Source organism: Daucus carota, chromosome 2 (assembly GCF_001625215.2).
Source record: "Daucus carota subsp. sativus chromosome 2, DH1 v3.0, whole genome shotgun sequence".
NCBI classification, from domain to species: Eukaryota; Viridiplantae; Streptophyta; class Magnoliopsida; order Apiales; family Apiaceae; genus Daucus; species Daucus carota.
In genome coordinates, this window is record NC_030382.2 from 13,347,107 (window position 1) to 13,358,229 (window position 11,123).

The window sequence follows — 11,123 nt, forward strand, 5'->3', positions numbered from 1 at the left end:
GGCCCGTAAAAGGGCTAAGGTAACATCTTTTTTATGATAGTGTTTTCCATGTTGCCCTAGGGTGTCTTAGGCAACATATATTTCCTCTAAAGCAACAGAACATATATGTTAGCAAAGTCTATGTAAGATAACATTTTATTCTCCTACCCTATCATAAAATTTTTTTACCTAAGAGTAATTGATTTTTTTTAAAAAAATTATGGGGGCCACTGTAGGGCCCACCGGGGGGTCACTGTGGGACCCACCTAACTGCCACGTGGCAATGTGGGGCCAGTTAATTTGGCAACATTTCAATATGCTACTGTAACATTTTTAAGAAATAATTTTTGCAACATTTCAGCTAGTTATTGTTACATTTTACCAATTGTTTTGACATATATGCTCTAAATATACAATAATTTCCAAAATAAACCATTCTAATAAATACTTAAAATCCATACACCAAACATCCAACATCCAACTACTAAAACATCTAACATCCAACTAATTATACATCCGATTTACCAACTACTAAAACTAACATCCAATCCATAACAATAACTATACAATTCTTCAAATAACCACACAATTAGCAAATATGGTAATCTACTAAAAAACATATGTTATGCTCTGTTTGCTTCTTTATACATGTTGCAGAGGCCTGACCATGTTGAAGATGTATCATCATCACTTCAGTTACGGAAGATATGTATATAAAACCCTTCAAAACAAACCAAAGTAGAGAATCAATCTTTAAAGAAAAATATCAAGTCAAGCATGAGTAATGGACACATTATTATAAATACTGAAGGTGATTACTCCGTCCATAGTGAATATGTGATAATACCCATGAAGAAGTTGGGAATAATACTTGAAATAGACATCATGAGACTCTGTACCAGTGACACTTGCTTAGAGGCACAGTACGAAGAAGGTATAATGATTGAATCCACAATGCAGATGGACCATGTAATAGCAGATGGTTCCAGATATAAATGTACCAAAAATTAACATAAATATCCTTAAAAAAACATTATATCATATTCGACATTCATCGACACAAAAATGAAACCCCTTGATAATGAGCATAAATCAAGAAATATCATCACAATCGTATAGATAAACCAAATATAAACAAAAATAGAGTTTAATAGAGCATAAAAATAGAAATATAACCAAGACAGCACTGAGGGAGATACCTGCAATGAAATCCTTGAGATGCAACGCCGAATTGAAGAAGCCCTGTAAACAAAAAGAGAGTTTAATTAAAAGATAATTTCAAATAGAAACCTCTAAGAAAAAAACATTAAAATCAAAGATAAAGTGTGAGAATGGAGCCCTAATTTGAAGAACCCAAGCCTCGACCCCTCCAATATTCGAGTCTAATTTTAAATCTACCAATCAATTAAGCCTTATTTTGTAATTAAATTGAAAGGGACGAGAAAATGGAGAAAGACGGTGGTGTCCGGAGAGACAGAGGTGAAAAGAGAGACACAAAGGTGTTGAGACCGAGCTGCGAGAGGTGCTGAGAGAGAGAGAGGTGTGTGAGTTAGATAAATGAGTTTGAGAGTTAGTAAAGCTATGTGTTTAAAAAATGGGGCTGTTAACAAAAATGAAAATCCCGCTACTCCTTTTCATCGAAAACTGTGTCAAGCTTTACATATGAATTCTTTTGTTTTAATTTTTTTGTTAAATTTTTAACAAATGAATCTTTAATTAACATTTAAAATCAAATCTTAAAAATAAATCCACTCAACTACTAAATTGTAATTTTTAAAGATATTTTTATTATTGGTTTTATATAACTTAAATAAGATTAGTTAATAAAATTACATGATTGTTTTTTATTCTTTGATAAAAATAATTAATTTTACTTTTAATTTTATGTGAACAAATAATATTCACCTTATAATAGTCTAAGCTAACATATTGTATGGATGTTGCAACCTCACACAATTTTTAGTTAAGGCAACATCACTTTTCTGGTTAAGCTAACATAAAAAACAAAATGTTGCGGTAAGGTGGAAGTGGTGTTAGGCCGAATAAGAACACTATATAGATGTATATAGTGAACACAATCAATAACAGAACACAAAATAAAAGAATAAATTAACTAAACTCTTATTCACTCAAACACAGTAACTTACAAATAATTTCTTAGTGATTTATACTTTATCACTAAGAGCTGCTAGGTTACAAGAATAATTTACTCGATTGCGCTTAACTCATCTAGAGTAAACCCCAAGCTGTGTTTATATACACAGTTACATGATATCTACTGATTGATTAGATAATGATCTGCTTCCTAAGATAAATCAATCATTAGCTATCTTCTGCTGTCCTGATTTGCACAATCTTCCTCAATCTCTATCTGCCTTGTTTATCCAGATCTTCTCCTAGAAATGAGGCGCCTTTATCCTCTGATCAGCATAAACTCTGATATCGTCAGCATGCTACAAACTCTGATTTCCGGCTAAACTCTGATCTTCATTTCTGCACACTAAACAAGTCAGCTAGATATGACATCATCAAATATGTAACAAGTGGTGTAACTAAGGTAACATAATCTAGCAACATTCACCAAGACCATGTTGCGATAGGCCTTTTATGGCGTAGTGTTGGAATGTCCAAATTATACAATAATTACGTATTTGGGCATCAAGAGAATTGTGGGCTTAACCCAATAGCTTTATTATCTCATAGGCTTTAGTTAGGCCTATTCTAGCCTTTATTAACTAATTACGAATTTGATATTTCTGGCCCTTACTATCCGAGCTTTTATATTTTTGAGCCGTTAATAATTCTCTAATTAATAATTGCGAATTATTTCGACCGCCTATCATTTACACCCTAACTTTGGATAAGTTTTGTAGGAACTTTTCAAAAGTTTAAATGTTTTATTCGGACTTCGCAAGCCTTTTTAAGACTTTTTTGATTCTTTTCATAATATTTCGAGCCTTTAACGGGCCTTTTATTCATACAACAAGTATATTTGTCGAATTTGCCCATTTTCGACTAATTTTCCTATTTCTCCGGGGCTTAAATCTATTTAATTGAAATTTTTACAATTAAATTTCAATTTTCTAGATTTTTCCGAGCCCTTTAATAATTCCCAAAGTAATTTGTAAATTTGACTTTGTTTCTCCCTTATCTTTTAAGATTTTTCAGGATTTTTTTCTATTTTCTGGGATTTTTCAAGTTCTATAGAGAAATTATAATTTCTTTATTTTTGAGTTAGAGCCTCATAGGGAATATGCTTCCTTGGCATGGGTCAGGAGGTGTCCAAAATACCCATGCCAAGGAGAGACATGTTTTCTTGGTGTGGCTGCTGGTTGGACTTCCATTGGCTTGTCTCCTTGACGTGGGTCACCCCCACTAAGGAGACCTTTTATTATCCATGCCAAGGAGGCTTGCTTCCTTGGCGTGGGTTACCCCCACCGTCAAGGAGACATGCTTCCTTGGCATGGTTAAGATTATGGCTTAATGTTAGGTCCTGAAACGATTGTAGGGGGGGTGGTGGGTTGAATACAATCGTCACTAAAAATCGCGGAAGAATAATCTTATTTGAGTTTAACTTGATAATCAGATTTTAATTAATTAATATAACAATATTTTAAGTCGTTATATAATTAATATGATTCTTTTTAATGTCCACTAAAGTTCGTAGAATAAATTCGACAGGATATATTCTAACTTAGTAATTAAAACAACCGAGTGATCGAAGCACAGAAAACTGTGGATATAACAATTGCAAGTTACAAACAACTTGAAAGCTTTTACAATGCTTGAACACTTTACAAATGAAGAAGTGAAGCCATATTTATAGGCAAATCACTTAGAACTAGGTATGACATTGGTAAGAATGACTTTCTAGCTTAGGTATGACATTACAAAGCAAAGACATGCAAAAAACAAAGAAGGAATGACATATTTACAGAATGTTATACTGCCAGGTGGGGTATGACTTTATTTCCTTGGCCCTCAAGGGTCAATTGGCATGACTTAAATAGCCAAAGTCATACACCAACATTCGGTATGACTTATTAAGTCATAGGGGACCAAATGCTATGACATATAAAGTCATATAGGCATAAGACACATGACATTAGAGAAAGTCATACGGGATGACACAGTATGTCTTTTTAAGTCATACCACCGAATGCCATTCAAAGACAAACGATATGACATTCTATGTCATGCCATAATATGTCTGATTCATTGCCACGGTATGACTTTTTTTGATAGTCATATCGCTTGCTTAAGTCGTTTTACATGACACGGTATGACATTATATGATAATGTCATGCCGAGTTGTTTAATGAATAAAACACTTGTTTTTAATTATATAAATATTCAATAATTAGTCACTTAATTATATTAATTATATAAATTCATAAATTAAATTAATTCGAAGGTGAATCAATTTAATAAATAAATTATACAACTAATTTAATTATTTTGATAAGTGAAATAATTAAATAAATACTTATAAAATTATATTCCTTCAGCAGCAGGGACTTCTGACTTTGTTAAACGTTGTAGATCTTCATCTTGATTGAACGGCCACTTATAGTTGATGCAGAACACTTAATCTGAGTAGCTGACACACAAATGTACTGTCTGGTGGAATCAAATATTCTTTATCAAATAAACATTTGAGATGTGACTTGTTCAATTAATGAACTTCTTCCAGTGGTGTGCAGCAGCATCCTGAAATTCTTCAGACATATAATTTCAATAAATCACTTGACATTCTTCATACGGATTCCTTCAACAGTACTTGCTATTTACCTTGCTTTCTTATCAGAGTTGAGTTGGTACCTCTTTAATTATAAATAAGCTAAACATGTGCCTTTCACCTAACTTTGGCTTCTTTAGGGTGATGCTTCCTTGGCGTGGGTCACCCCTACCAAGGAGACATATATGTTAGGAGTCATGCTTCTTTGGCGTGGCTAGTGATTGGCGTTGCTTGACTTCTTCAGGATGATCATTCCTCAGCGTGGGTCATTCCTGTGAAGGAGACATCTGAGAAAATATTTTTTCACTATAATAATCAATAATTTTTCCTTTAAGTAGTAGCTCCACTCTTGGCGGGGTCACCCCGGCCATGGAAACATCTAAGTAATACACGCCAAGGGGATTTTTGGAAAAGTTTCTCGTTATATGTTGTGGGTCTCAATCTATAGCTTGTCAAGCCTATATATGCTCATTTTTCCTATATTTTTTACTAGTTGGTTTGAGAATTCTCTAGATTCTTCTAGAAATACCAAGATATTTCTGAAATTTGGAATTTGATGGGCTTCCCACCAAGTTTTTGCCCATTTACCATCTACATGCCCATTTTACCTATTATGAGTGGTAACCCTAGCTTTTGACCGGTATGTTTACCAGTTAAGACTTTTCATATATTGAGAGGATGAGAGCTCATTTCTCACATCTCACAAAATTTTGGCTAGTTCTAGAGCTCTCATCACTCCACCCTCTCTCCTATATTTCCGACCATCTCCAAAAGTTTTCTAGTTGCTGGCGAAATCTTCATCTTCCTCATCTGTTTCCGGGTTTCAAAGCTTCTTCGCAAGAATAACAATGGCGGGTTCCATCTCTTCCCAGCAATCTCAGGTCTCTCAGCCAACCGTTAGCCCTCAAAGGGCGAACAAAGGTTAAAAAAATCTCTCGTCCATGCTAGTGTTTTTTCATTTAGATATTTCGTCATACGATCACCATGATACACATTTTTCTGGCAACGAACCTCGGTTTTGTTAATTTATTTATCAAATAACAGTTGGTAATTCTCCAAGTTAATCAATATATACCATGTTTTTTGAAGAAATCATTCAGAGTTACCCGAATTCAATTTGTAATGATCAAAGTTGATCGTTATTGTGGGTAAAAATTAACGAGTTAGATCTTTCAATTATTTGCATAATTTTAATTGAAAAGATTGTCAGTTCAGGTGGGTAAACTACAATTACGTACTAGATGTCAAGTCTTCACATGCACCGAATTCCAGTTTATCGTTTGAACTAGCAATAAGATAGGTTATATATGGCCGACCATTTTCACGGTCTATGACTTGAGGTCTTCCCAGCAAGCACAAATGTGCACAAGGTTGCTAATATCTAATATATGTGATATGTAATACAAAGGGGCTAATCATGTAACAATTCAGGAAGGAATACACAAAGCATCATTTTTAAAATTGAGTTGATTAGCGCAAAAAAAGAAAAAAAAAGAAAGAAAATGAGTCTAGTAGACACGAACCTGACACGAAAATTTGAGTTTTATCTTCAATATTCGGTAAACTAACACAAAAATACAGGTTGAATTTAGTGTGGGGTTTGATTTTTTATTTTATAGACACGAACGTGTATATATATATATATATATATATATATATATATATATATATAATTTAGAAAAATAAGTATATGTTCACACACACACACACACATATATATATGTATATAATATATATATATATATATATATATATATATATATATATATATATATACATGTACAAATGTGTACACAATTATATACATATATAAAGATTTGATATATATTTCATTATATAATACATAAAGAATGTATTTTTTAATATATTTTGATTAAATTTATTACTATATTTACATTAAATGTACACGAAAACTACACGAAATATACACGACACGTTTTGGAAACAAATATGGGTTTGATATTAGGTATACAAATTCGAAACTGATCTGGTATGGAATTAACTTTAAAGTACATGACACGGTGGGTTCATATTCGGTTCAAATCATTAAACCTTGAATTATTTACTCGTGTTGGGTATTAGCATAAAAGCCCTTTTATTAATTCACCTTTTGTTAATTTGGTTAATTTGGTGAATGAAACTTGCTGTACTCAATGAACTCATAATTTATTATCAAGATTGTTGAACAGAATTTTAAATAGATGAATAAATTACAAAGGGAAAAGGCGGGAGACAAGTTAAACCTATTGCATATTCTACTCTTCATTATTTCATCATCTTAATTTTAAGAACTTATATAATTTGATATCCTCTAGGTTTGTTTTTAGGAAAATGTAATTTAATAAGAGTGATTTGAATAATAATTTCAAATAATATTTCTTTAAATCGTGGGTCAGATTATAATAATCGTTCGTCTTTTAAATAAGTAAAGAATTATATAATCATAAAATGTTATTTTTTAATGAAATTATTATAAAATTAAAATATCAAATTATATATCTTAATCACAAATTATTATTATTTTAGAAAAAGTTACATTGCAGATGTGATTAGCAACGTTTGGCGAGGATAGATGATGATCAGAAATAAAATGAGAAATATATACATTTCACGATAAATGGAAATATGGTGAGAAATTTGAATTTCAAATTTTGACAGTATTACTTTATGAAGAACAACAACTATTATACATTTTTTAAAATAAAAATTATCATACATTTTTACATAATATTCAAGCGATTGCGCTTATAACTTCATTTCAACTAATTTGTTACTAATAACAAACTCATCAAGGCTAGCTATACATAAAACTTGTGTGTTGATAAAATAGCTTGATTTTAGTATGTTGCTTCTTGTGTATTATGCTTGTTATCTGTTTGTAATTTAGGTTTGTTTAGTACAAATTTTTGTGTGTAGTGTGTGTGTGAGTGTGTGATTAGCCTCTGTTTTATCGCTAACGATGAGATTTCTATATAACGTATACATTAAACATGTGTGTAGATGAAATTGCTAGTATGTTGCTTGCTATTTGGTTTGTAGGTTAGAGTTTGTTTAGTACAAATTTGTGTGTGTCTGTGTTTGTTTGTTGTGTGCGAGAGTGTGACGTGCCTGTGTGTGTGACGATGTAGCTATAGCTATCATTACCTATTAACTTGCATTTTCAGTAGTATAATTTGATATTTGTAATGTTAATTGCACAATATATAAATCGAAACTAAAGGTCTTGCAAAAACCATACCATAGATAGCTTAGATATCGTAAATAGTGCTTAATTTCCGTAAAACTCAAACTTTATTTAGATGTTATGCTCAGGTGTTTAATTACATTAGGTAAAGGTGATTGAAACTGAAAAGTCCTAAAAAATCATAGATAGTTTCACTCTCGTAATAGTGTTTGATATTCTGTAAAAATCAAACATGACATTACCGATGCAACACACAAACATGACATTACCGATGCAACACAATTCAAACACCTTCAGACAAGTTTATAATTGTTCTTATACAAGAAGTTTACGTGACTGCTTATTTTCAAAGATTATGAAAGGATATCTTCGATATTAACTTATTTTGGTATTTATAAATAAACGTAAAATTTAAATCACCTAGTAATCCTCCCAATAGGATCATTAATTTGCATGATTATCTTTAAGTGGAAAAGTTATTTCTAGCAAGTTATTTGAAAAATCATTTTATATTTCTTCGCATCAAAATACCTACTTTTAAGAAATATATTCTCACGCAATATTCATGCTGAGGGATATCGCCATTCTACGATATTTCCCTATCTTCATATTGCAAAATTAAACTCGCATGAAGATCGAAAAAGGATTATCAAGATTTGATATTCTTTAGAACCCTCATGTAACATTATTTTTTAAATCTCTTAATTAAAGTAATTTATTCCCTGATTTATCAGATTTCTTTTTTACGGGATAAATTATCCTTAATTAGTCAAAAATAAATCTTTCATTCCAAAAATTGTTTTCTATCCAAAAGGAAGATTTACTCTATCAAAACATTAATATTTGGATGGTCAAATATTAATATCCATTTTTCTTAGTTCCTTTAATATTTTCTCCAAGGTCTCTCAAATTATTCATTTTTCGGAGAAAAATATTTTAATACTTAGAATGCACTTTAAAATTATCAAAACCATGATTTATCATGATTTACATTATTCTAAGTGTTTTGGTATCAAAAATTAGTCAAGGGTCTACTCGTTTTGACCAAATACTAATTTTCTCGGTTTACGCATATTTCCTTATTTATCGAAGGAAATTAATTTAAATACTCAAAATATTTCCATAAACTCCAAACTATTTTATTCTCAAGGAAATATATTTGTAGTATCTATCTAAGTCAAAATTCTAGCCAAAAACATTTTACAAATCTTCAAAAAGATTTACGTATTTTATTCATACCCGAAAAGCGGTTCTTATCGTCTTAATTCCAAATAAAATACTTCCACTTGCTAGAATGACTTGAAACTTTGGGGATGTCATTTTTATGATGTGATGTATGTTAGGTAAAAGTTTCGTGATTTTTGGAGAATGTTTGTCGGGGTGTGTTTCCGAACGGTTGACCCGAGAAGCTTTGACTGAGCGTTTGACCTAGGAGACTTTGACCAAAAATTACCAAACTTCACAGATTTCCATTTTCCAATATTTAGAAAATTGTCATATTTTTTGTTGGATTTATTGGAGACGTTTAGAAATAAGCTAGTTTTAATTAACGATACTTAATCGTTAATTAATAGTTAATTGGGTTGCATTGGGGTGTGTGCCTTATCCTCTTCCAAGCAATAAGTGCTGAGATAAGGTGTCACATGTTGGTTGTCAAGTTGCTAGGCTAGTGGACAAGAACAATGTAGTCATCCCTTACATCACCTACCCATTTACATCATCCCTTACATCACCTTCCACTACCCACTACCCCAAAATTTCCCTATAAATACCACCCCATCCCCATTCATTTTGAACACAAGCTAAAGAGCTAATTAGTTGCTGGGAATTTTAGAAGTATTCTCTCTTTCTTCTCTACAAACACTCTCTACAAATACTTCTTCTCTAAAACCTCTTTTCTTATACATATATATTTATATATACAAGGTTTTAGTTATATAAGCTTAGTTCAACCAACCAAGCTCTCTCCCAACCCAACTAGCTCAACCACTAATACTTTAGGCCTCCCGTAGGGCTGCCCAAGTTCCGCCACTAAGCCAAAATCCGGCCGAACCTCCGGCGAATTTTTCCGGCGAACTTTCCGAGCGTTTTTGTAAGTGGTTATTATTTTAGCTTCGATCCGAGTCTTAACCGACCATTATATATACAAGAGCTAGTTATTATTCTCGATCTATTCATCTTAAAGCTCTTCATCTTATATCTCTTATAAAAGAGATTTCTTATTTCGAATTAAATTCAAACACGAACTAACAAAGTCGTGTTATTCGAAATATAAATATATATACACGAACTATAGATTCGGTGTATATTTAAACGAACTAAGATTCGTTACATTTGAGTTATATACATAAACAAAGTTTATATCTTTCGAATATACTCAAATAGATTTTGATACAAACGAACTACGATTTGTATCTTCTTACGAACTAAAGATTCGTAATAAATCTCGAAAACGAGATTAATATTTGACGACGGTCAAAATCAATTTTATTAAGCTTGATTCTATTCCCAACTATCATCGTATTGTTCCGTGGGAAGAAAATCTAAAAAGCTTACTTTAACTCTTTAACTTTACTTAGCACTAACATAGCCAACTAACTCATTTACTTTCCGCTATTTACTTTCTGCACTTTATTGTTATTATTTATTGTTGTTATAATTGCGGATTCTAGTCTGGCTATTTCATTATATTGTGCTAAAGTTAAAGAAAGACTACACTCTCTCTCTCCGCACTAAATCGATTATATCTAGTCTAAAAAGACTATATCAAGAGAAGAGTTGTATTAAGAAGAGTCCATAGCCAAAGAGCTAAATTAAAAGACTCTCTTAAATCCGTACTTCGAAAATAGACGTATATTCGAAGTAATATATACTTAGTCAAAAAGACAAGTATTGTACAAGTCTTAAGCGAGACTAAAGCTTATAAGACTTTTATTACTCCAACTATATACTCATCTTTAGTATTGGAGTAAAACATCAAGTATACTTAAATCTTTCTAAATCATTCGGAAAGTATACTTTAAATATATATATCATCAACATATATATATAATCACTATCGGCCTAGTTGCGTCTAGTCCAAAACCCTTTTTATAAACTAAGGTTATTTGTCGTAGATATTGTTTTCTAAGTTTTGCAGTGAGGTGAAGTGAAGTGAGGTGATCTTCGTTCTAAGACCCAAGTCCTAGACGAGCTAACGGGGAGTTAGTCGTCTTCGCACCG

The 11,123-nt window shown here is 31.8% G+C and overlaps 1 long non-coding RNA gene across 1 annotated transcript; it reads right to left on the reverse strand.

Moving 5' to 3' along the window:
* Window positions 1–398: 398 nt before the first annotated feature.
* Window positions 399–1,583, reverse strand: LOC108208173 (uncharacterized). The gene is made up of 2 exons (XR_001804270.2): window positions 1,179–1,583; window positions 399–700 (listed from the first exon to the last, which is right to left on the reverse strand). It is a non-coding gene; the product is annotated as an uncharacterized LOC108208173 (long non-coding RNA).
* Between the last annotated feature and the right edge of the window lie 9,540 nt (window positions 1,584–11,123).